Source organism: Canis lupus, chromosome 31, assembly GCF_003254725.2.
Source record: "Canis lupus dingo isolate Sandy chromosome 31, ASM325472v2, whole genome shotgun sequence".
Lineage (NCBI taxonomy): Eukaryota > Metazoa > Chordata > Mammalia > Carnivora > Canidae > Canis > Canis lupus.
Window position 1 is genome coordinate 24,230,865 of NC_064273.1, and position 10,291 is coordinate 24,241,155.

Sequence of the window (10,291 nt, forward strand, 5' to 3'; positions counted from 1 at the left end):
TAATAATATTATATTTAACAAGGTGTTACATTTTTCCCATTCTCCTCTTGGTATTTTAGACATTATTCTCCTAGGTCAGAACACCAGCTTATACCCCCTGTTCATGGGTTTGGAGTGTATTTGATCATAGTTAATGCTAATTGAGATCATGTGCCTATGAAACAGTGTCTGCCAATGTCACCTTATAGTAAAAATACTGGCCAAAGTATTATTTGGACCCTTAAGAAATAGAACAAAAAAATAGCTCTCAATGTACAAACATCAGCTGGGAGATGGAATTCATACAACATCCTTGTACCTTGGGAATTCCCTAAGTTAACTGAATCTTCCTAGACCAGTAGAGGAAAGCCAGGACTGGCTAAAAATGCTGACTTTCTACAAGCTGACCCTAGCTGGGGAGTATAAATCAGACCACATAGAAAACTTTTCCTGCCCATTCTTGTTCTTTTCAGACCTCCAAATGCATCGCTCTTACAATTAAACTTCCTTATATTCATGAGACATTTTCTAAGTGTCCTGAGACTTCAAATAAAATGTGCAGCTGGTTAAAGGTTTGCTTTTCTTGTCTCCTTATAGAAATTTATATCTGGGACACCATCTGGGAGAGACACAAGTGATTAAGGTGGTAGCTCTAAACTCTCTGCTTAGCAATTTTACTAGATGTTATGTTCTTTATACCATGATATTCAGCATGTTCCAGGAGGTTTTGGCAAGTAATCGTTCCCTTTCCACTAAAGTTATGAAGCACAGGTAAGCTTTGAATGGACACAGTGGAGGGAAAAAGCGAAAAAGCCAAATTCTTTCAGGTGAGACTAATTTCCCCCCGACTTCCAGCTGCCATCTCCCAGGAAAACCGTTGGCCCTAAGATGTAATAAAATTACTCTTAAGTCATGTAAAACAAATCATTTAACAAAAATAATTTACTTTAAATAAAAATCAATGACAAAATGTAGGCAGTTTCAAAATTAAAATGCTGAACGTAAACATCACTGAGACTGTCCTGGTCCCCAGACCAGGTGGAGCATGTAGAGACAGCAAGTGCTAATGCCTTTATAGCTTGGCAAACTTCCTGGCTGGCTTCAAACTGCTTTGGCATTTCCAATTCTGCATCCAGAGTAACTACCTTATTCCCTCTTCACTGTTGCTACCATTTTGTACATGCTGATCTTCCCCCCAGGCATCTCTGGCCCCACGTCAACAAAATTGCATGAAGGCGAAAAAGCAGAAATTGGGGGTGCCTGGGTGGCTCAGTCAGTTAAGCCTCCAACTCTTGATTTCGGTTCAGGTCACAATCTCAGGGAGGTGGGATCAAGCCCTGTGACCAGCTTCACGCTCAGCAAGGAGTCTGCTTCTCTTTCTCTCTCTCCCTCTCCCTCTGCCCCTCCTCCCCCTCGCACACATGGGTGTGCTCACTCTCTCTCTCTTTCTTTAAAATAAGTAAATCTTTAAAAGAAAAAAAAAATCTGCTCTCCTCTCTTCAAGCAGTTTAGTGAATTTTTCTTTTCTTGTCTCACTTTGACCTTTCCCCTACTTTTGCCATATTATCCAGCCAAGCTTCAATATTAGCAAATAATTTTTTAAGGAATAATTTTTAACATTTCTTTCAACCCATTCTCCTCTGCAAAATAATATTCTCTATCTGTGGATCTTCAATAACAATGATAAATTACTCCATTGATTTAAGTGATTTTTAAGACTCCTTGTCTTTTTACTCACCAGAAGAAAAGGGAAGATGTTAGAATGATTTCTCGAGAACACTGCCTTCCTTCCTCACTCACTCTGATATCAAAGACTTACAAGTGAGTCCCAATGGGGTCCTCATGAAAGAAATAGAAAAGCAACATGTGCCTATCTTATTAGTTAACTGATTTTTTTAAGATTTTATTTATTTATTCATGAGAGACACAGAGAGAGAGGCAAAGATAAAGGCAAAGGGAGAAGCAGGCTCCCCACAGGGAGCCCAACGTGGGACTTGATCCCAAGACTCTGGGATCATGCCCCGAGTCATAGGCAGATGCTCAGCCACTGAGCCACCCAGGCATCCCTGGTCAACTGATTTAGATGGCATATTGTAAACCAGCCATTAGCACACCCAAAGAGAAAATGAAAAACCAGCTGTATTCATTCTTTACCATAACAAATTGCCATAAATTTAGCAGTTTAAAGCAATATAAATTTATTATCTTGCATTTCTTGGATTAGGAGTCTAATAAGAGCCACACCAGGACAAAATCTAGGTGTCTACTGTCCTGCATTCCTTCTAGAGTCTCTGAGAGTCTATTTCCTTGCCTTTTCCAGCTTCTTGAGACCACCCACATTCCATGACACATGCTCCTTTTCTCCATCTTCAGAGCCAGCAACATTGCATCTCTAACCATTCATTCTTGTATAATCACATCTCCCTGTCTCTGACCAGAGCCAGGGGAGATTCTCTGCTTTTAAAAACTTCTGCAATTAGCTTGGGCCACTTGGATAGTCAAAGATAATTTCCCCCATCTTCACATCCTTGATATCACCTCTGCAAAGTCCTTTTTACCATGGAAGGTAAAACACAGGCCCTGGGGATTAAGACACAGACATGTTTAGGAGGCCATTATTCTGCTTACCACACCAGCTGTCAGTGCTTCATTCCCTGCAGCCAAAGTCATAGCTTAGTTGTTTTACTTCGCAATAAATCTAACTTCTCCTAGGAATTCTCAAATCTGTGTCTACATCCCATCTGTTTTCACATGCAAGATCCTTGGTGTATTTATTCAAGCATTCAAAAGCAGTCAGTTGCACTACCATAGTGTTTAATCTATTGCACAATAATTTGTTTTTTGTTTCCATTTGAAAGACATCTAAAGACTCTTCAAGATGCATGTTTTCTGAGAAATTATCAGTCCTTGTTTGTTCTCAAATGCTGCTGTGTCTTATTTCACTGCAGCTAGAAACAGGGCCATGTAAAATATGGCCATGAGAGGCTCCACTGGGGTCAACTTCACTCATACTAGAAGCAAAAGAGCTTAGCTAGTTTCATAAACTCTCCTTTCTCACGTTGTTCAATTGTCTCTAAAATTTGGAGGCTTTTCTCTTAGCCATCTTGGAAAGTAGAGAAATTCCTAAATGTTTTAAGAATTAGATGATATTGCCAGATCTCACTCATTTTTTTAATCTTCATGTCCATCAACATAACAGAAAAAGAAAAACCTCTACTTTCATAATAAAAGCCCAGTTGTTAAAATTATTTGAAGGCTAAATACCAAATTTTTAAGATACTCATTTTGAACCACAGAAAAGGTAAAATTAACATTAGTCTTTGTACCATACTGTTACCACTGAGTTTTCTTACTGTTACATATACTCCGCTCTAGGTTAAAATTTAAAGCCAGCAGGAAACTGCCCTATGCTCTAAAATTAATATAAATGCCCTAGTGAGTGAAGAAAATATAATGAAGTAAACAATCATGTGCACAAAGAATGTGGAAATGATACTTGGATTCTCCAAAGTCCAACAGTTCTCAAAATTTTGGACCTCAATATCCTTTCACAATCTGAAAAATTGCTAAGAAACCTCGAAGGGCTTTGTTATATGGGTTACATCAATTGGTATTTCCTATAGTAGAAATTTAAATTCATATTTTTTAATATTAACTTATTCATTCTTAAGTAACAATAGTGAATCCATTACATGTTAACAGAAATGACATTTCTATGAAAAATATAGTTTTCAAAAAAGAAACTTAATGAGAAGAATAATATAGTCTTACATTTTTACCAGTCTCTTTAACGCATGCCTTAACAGAAGGCAGCTGGACTCACACCTGCTGCTGTATTCAATCTGCTGCAATCTTTTGTTTTAGTTAAAATATGCGAAGAAAATTCAGCCTCACACAGATATGTAATTGGAAATGGGAGGAGCATTTTTAATAATCTTTTCAGATCATTATGGATATGTGAAGGGTGTGAAGAAAATATTTTATGTGGGTACAGGTTAGGTAAGTACAACAATTAGTTCAAACCATGTTTCCAGAAGATTCGTTATGACAGTCTCAGCATTGGTTATGACCAAGGAAAATGGTGTAGGAATCACTATGGTGTATTTTTTAAAGATATTAGCCCTTTAAAAAGCCATAACAATAAAAATAATGCTGGACATTAGCTAAAAAAAAAAAATTCTACAAGTAAATCACACAAGTTTGTCCTTCCTCATCCAAAAGTGACTCCTACAACCTGGAATACTGTGAGCAACTCTGCCTGCCATATTTCAAAGGAAACATAGCTGAACTGGAGGAAGTCCAAGGAGGTTAACCAAAATGCTTTCCCAAACAAGAGAGATTAAAAGAAGGAAAGAGGATTGGAAGAATGAATGAGGTCCTGGAAATCATGGATTGTATAGATAGCATATAGAATTATTGGCCAAATCTGAGAGTTCTCAAACTGTCTTCAACTTGTGGAACTCATGAGTGGCACAATTTTAAAATATTAGCAGGTTCTGGAAGAGTCACAATGTAGAATGGAAACTCTAGGTTTAGAAAGGGTTTCTGGAAGAGTCACAATGTAGGATAGAACTTTGGAATGCATCTCTCTAAAGTCTTGGGGTAGCTGTTATAAAGGACAGCCATGCCTGCCATTAATAACATGCCCTTTGGGGCTGTCAAATAAACAATTATCCTATACCCCTATCTGTACACTTTACAAAGATTATTTTATGAGAATCCCTTGACTTTTTCATTCTTCCACCCTATTAAAAGGGTTCTACCTTTACCTAGTCTGTCTTCCTCTTTTCTACCCTCCAAGGAGCTCTCACTCTTGCCGGATTGATTCTTTGAGGCTTTTGAAGGCAGAATCAGGTAGGTAGGAGGGAAGAAGAGTATAGGAAATTGCAGAGCTGGGGCTGGAAAAGGAGCTTTCCCAGGTGAAAGACATTTGAAAATTAAAGGATCAGGTACACCTGCAGAGAATACGCACAGTGGATGGGAGAGTGGTGAGAAAGGAATTTTAAAAAGCATTGCTTTAGAGAGATGTAATGGATTTAAGTTACTCTGAAGCTAATTTTGGTTTCAGTGCTGTGTTCTCTTGACCACAATATGCCCCAGACCTAACCACACCAGTCAGGGCTTTGTTACAAACATTCCCCCTATGGGCTCATCCAATAGTGCCCTTCAGGATTTCTTATGAAAACACCTAGAATTCTTAATTAATATTCCTGCTCTACCACATGACTTTTTTCAGTATAAAGCGGTTAAATTAAACTCTTCAGAGGACTTCATAAGTTAGGTAATAGGAGCACATAAAAGAATCTGTCATCAGATGCCTTTCACTAAGTTCATTACAGATAAAACCAACACCAAGTGGTTAGAAGCAGAGGTTAAAATTTCACTCACTTGGACTTTGCATAATAACGAATTAAACTGCTGGATGCTATTGGCGTTCTGCTGGGAATAGGATTTGGAAAGAGTAAAACCAGCCAATGAGTGGTCTGACTTTGCTCTTTAAAGTAATTTAAGGTAATACAAACCCACCAAGACTCTACCTCCCTTTGATTTTAAATGGCATTTGTAACAGGAACAGTGCAGATGAATAAGATTTTATTTATATACATTTTCTCAACTTAAACTACTTTCTCCAGATGTGTAGGGATAACGAATCACCTCAGTACTTTATAACTCAGGCACTGTGACAGCAATGCAGTACCAATTCATTTCTTGAAAAATTAATGTAGTCCACAAATCCAGAAATCACATCATCTAAAAAAGTAGTCAGTACTAGGCAGAGAGAGTAAGAAGTGAGGGTTAGCAGAGAACACAATAGAAAAGCATCGGAGGACACCGAATGCTATAAATATATGGAAAATGGGATGAAAGGAACCATTTTTCTCTTTACTGGGAAAAAAATCAAATAAGCCTGCTTTAATGCATATACTTCACGTAAAATACATTTGCTATTTTTTAAGACTTCAAGCAACACATTCCTAAACTAAGTCCTCATCCAAATTCAGAGCTCTTCATTAAACAGGCTTTGCATTACATTGTTCATGAGAAAATTCTCCTTTGTATAACTCTGTGGCTAATGCCACCCGTATTCTGTGATAAGATTTTATAACCCCTTCCTTCTGCTGGTGGCACTTAAATGCTGAAAACAGTCAGACTCCAGAGCCTTGTTATTTTTCACTTTCCTTCTACAACCACTATAAATTCTAGACCCTGATTTTTAATATGTTCACCATTAAAATATATTAGCTAAAAACTTTAGGTACATTTAATAAAAAATTTTTTTTTAATTTTTTTTTTTTTAAAAAGCAGGTCCCTACCATGCTCTCCTCTGGTAATGCACTCTTCCCCTTCTCAAATACTACATCCTCTTCATTGTTTTGGAGGAAAAGGGAGAAACTTTCGTTGTCGAGCATGACTTAGAAATATGAAAATGTTGTAGGTATTTAAGGGCACTGCAGACACCACCACTGCCTTCAGCCATTACTTTCCCTTTGCATCTATGCATGAACAGTTTTCAACTGCAAATACCTGCAACTTTGTGCATGAAGGGCCCTCTGGATGCTGGAGTGCATCAGGCCCAGGAGCAGAGAGACTGAAGGAGGCCAAAAGTATTGGGGAGTCCCCTTGGAGCAGCCCTGGACCACTGAGAGACAATAGAGGACCATCTCTCCAGTGTCCTCACCCTCCGGGGTGCCAACCCTAAGGCACCTTATACATGCTTCTCAGAGGCCCCAAGGGAATGAACCCAGGTTGTCTTCAGTGGTTATTACTTGCTCAGAAATGCACCTCCTACTGGCTTCCTTCCCTTCCCTGTCTCAAAGCTCCCACTCCCTGAAAGGCACTTCCTGGGATTCCTTCCCAAAAGAGATTACTTATTTTCAAATCCTCATCACAGGATCTGCTTCTAGGGGAACTTAACTTAAATCAGAGGGTACAGTGCTGACTGGTTGGGAGGAAGAATCATCAAAAACATTTTAGAAATCTTGATCTAAAGGAGGCTAATAAAAACAACTTCACTTTCATTCAAGTCTATCTGTGATACTCAGACCAGAAGACAGCAATTTAGAAACCATGTGACAAGGACCCAGGAAAGCTTCAAAGAGGAGGTGACGTTTCAAAGAGGTCTTAAAGGATGACTACAAGTTTAGCTGGGGCAGAAGTGGTTAGAGGACATCCAAGGCAAAGGGACCAACATAATCAATACCAAGAAAACACAGTACCCTCAGGATGAAAACAGAAATGCTGGAGAGTGGCTCAGGGCCTTGAATATGATGCTAAATCCTAAGAACTCAAATTTCATTCTATGAAGTGAATTAACACATTACAGTTGTTTAGAAACCCATGGCCAAATCATATAGGGCAGATTTTTAGAAATAATATACATAGTGTAAAATTTTCAAATTTCTTAAGTTTATAATAAAGCTAAATAAAGGGGCACAACTGTATGGCTTAGTGATTGAGCATCTGCTTTTGGCTCAGGTTGTTATCTTGGGGTCCTGGGATCAAGTCCCACATTGGGCTCCCTGTGGAGAGCCTCCTTCTCCCTCTGCCTATGTCTCTGCCTCTCTCTCTCTCTGTGTCTCTCATGAATAAATAAATAAACTCTTTAAAAAAAAAAAAACAACCTAAATAAAGGTTTTCACTAGTTTAGACCATTCATGGCCAACCTAATATTTTTGTGTGTGTTCACATAGATATATGCGTATTAATATTGATGTTCTGTGAATAAAAATAAATACAAAAAATGTACACTATGGTTTCAGAGTGTGAAATATGTCTGCATGAATAGATGGACAAAGATATTCTACAAAGTTGGTACTTTGCTGATGTTGCCTATTGCAATTGCCAACGAATGGCACCACCACATTCTGTTTCTAATCTGGAGATCAAGACTCATGATGAACATTTCCCTCCTCCTCACTGGCCATAGCCAGCCCATCAAAGTCCTGTCAGTCTGACCTCCTAAATATCTCCTGTGTCTTCACTTTTTCAATTGCTTGTGTCACCACTTAGTGTCAACAACCATCACCCGTCCCTGTAGGAGAGCAAGAGCAAACATTCACCCTTGCCCTGCTTCATGCTATGCTTATAGTAGATCATGTCCCTCCCCAGGGGAAAGTCCTCTACCAGCTACCACTGCACTGAGGGTAAAGACCTAACCTGATGTGGCCTTGGCCCACCCACTCAGCCTCATCCCTAGAAACCCCTTCATTCATTCTCAAGGATCCAGAAAACCCAGCCAACCATTAGTTCCTCAGAAAAGCCCATGATCCCCAATACATCAGGAGCTTTGCGTGTACAGCTGTTCTAGTTGGGAGGACATATGCCATTGGCAAGCCAAAATTATGGGACCTAATGACAGCCCATATCAATATGCTGTGTATTCTTGACAATTCATTTTCCTATGCACTGGCCCTGCAAACTGCCCTAAGCTGTTGTTGCATTTATAACAAGAAGGCATCACTCAAGCATTAACAGTAATGGCAGCACTGGTCTCAATTTTCTAAGATCACAGTAATTACCTGTTTTAGCTGTTTCTGAAGTTCTTTTATCCCTTTTTTCACTGCTATGTGATCCAAACCCAGATGACCCCGTAGTGCCGTGAAACACACAGAGGCAAGTACAACAGAATATCTCATGAATGGACTCACAAGTGCACATGATGCTACCTTAAAGTCCTTAGCCTGCGTTATGCTAGAATAAACTTTAAATTACTAAATATATATACATATCCTTTCCCAGGTCCCCCTCTTTCTTTACTTATTTAACTCCCAGTTCTCCTTGACTTCTCATACCAACATCACTTTCTCAGGGAACATCACTTTCTCTTGGTTCCACAGCTTAGGTCTTTGTGTTTGATATTCTTACAATATTCTGCATTTTTCCTCCTCCATCTGCCATTACCCACCTGTGTGCTTACCTGTCTGCCTTCCTCTTCCTACCATAAGGCTTTATAAAGATGGCACATAACAGGAGCTTATGAGATATATGTTTTAAAAAATTATGTGAGTGAGAAGTTAACTTGTCTCACCTATTTTGTTGAGCACTTGAGGCATATTATCTATTTAGGTCAATATATAGCTAAGAAAACTAAAGCTGAAATACTCTTAAATAACTTGTTTAGTCAGCAATGATGGGTCTGGAATTATGCCCTAATCTATCTGACCTGAGCAGACATACCTTACTGTCACACTATACCACATGGCAAAATAACAGGTGACATTTATGGGATTGTGTTAGCATTAAGACTCAGGGGACTATTATTCAGATTTTTTCTGTTATACCATCATCCTGATGTCTCATCAAAAAAAAGTGGTCTTCTACATTATGGATAACTTTTTCCAAGCTTTATCAGATCCCGATTCTAATTTATTGACTTTTTTAGCATCCTTTTCCAATCTGGTTATTTAGCCTCCCACTGTACCTTATTATGTCATTCCAGACATATTTTTCCTACTCTTTGCCTATGTTCTCCCCTGATTTTTTACCACGCTCCAGTAACATGGGAAAATGCATTAGGACTTGTTACTTTTGTTCAAAATATAAATACATTTTCCTGTACAGGTAGGGTGTGGAGAGTGTTTTGGAATAGGACAGGGAAAAACCATGGGATGAGACTGAAAGAATAAAGGCCAGGAAAAATCAGTCCCAGTTTGGAAAAAATGGAACCAGATAATATTCCTAGCTAAGAGAACAAACATGCTTAAAGATTATCTACTGTGGCATGGGACTGAGCAACCTTTACTTCATAAAGGAAAATATTTGAGATGATTGTTACCCAGAGAGTTCAGCTTAATGGATAAACTTGTATAATAACAGAATCACTCTATCTGTTAATCATACTGCTGTTTTGTTGGTGAAATTAGAATCATTTACAGCATATAAATACACTTTTGTTTGTTTCAAACAAAAAGAGGTTTGAAAATAAAGACGAAGGGAGAGGTCCCAGTGAATTCAGAAAATCAGGTCAACTTGATTAATGATGAGACAGAAAAGGAGATGAAAATACCAATAATTCTTGCATAATCTGTTGCTGATTGTGCGCAGTAAGCTCAGGCGTCAGCCAAGGTATTGTCCTGGCCCACAACTCTGTGCCTTATCCCAGAGAAATCTACTTATGCCCCCACACAGTCAGTTCCCAAAAAGAGGCAACTCTGGACACCCCAGCTGTGTTCACCCAAGAGTTCTAGCCTTTTCAACTCACTCCTGGTTGGTGTGTGGTCTCAGTTCATGCTTCCTCTTATGGGCTCCCCATCTGTTGACCTTATCTCCCACCCCTGCCAGTGCATTGCACTTGAGGATCACTGTTTGAAGT

The 10,291-nt window shown here is 38.9% G+C and overlaps 1 pseudogene; it reads left to right on the top strand.

The window, feature by feature from the left end:
* Positions 1 to 679: 679 nt before the first annotated feature.
* LOC112661640 (ubiquitin-conjugating enzyme E2 D3-like) lies at positions 680 to 8,639 on the top strand (annotated as a pseudogene).
* Positions 8,640 to 10,291: the final 1,652 nt, after the last annotated feature.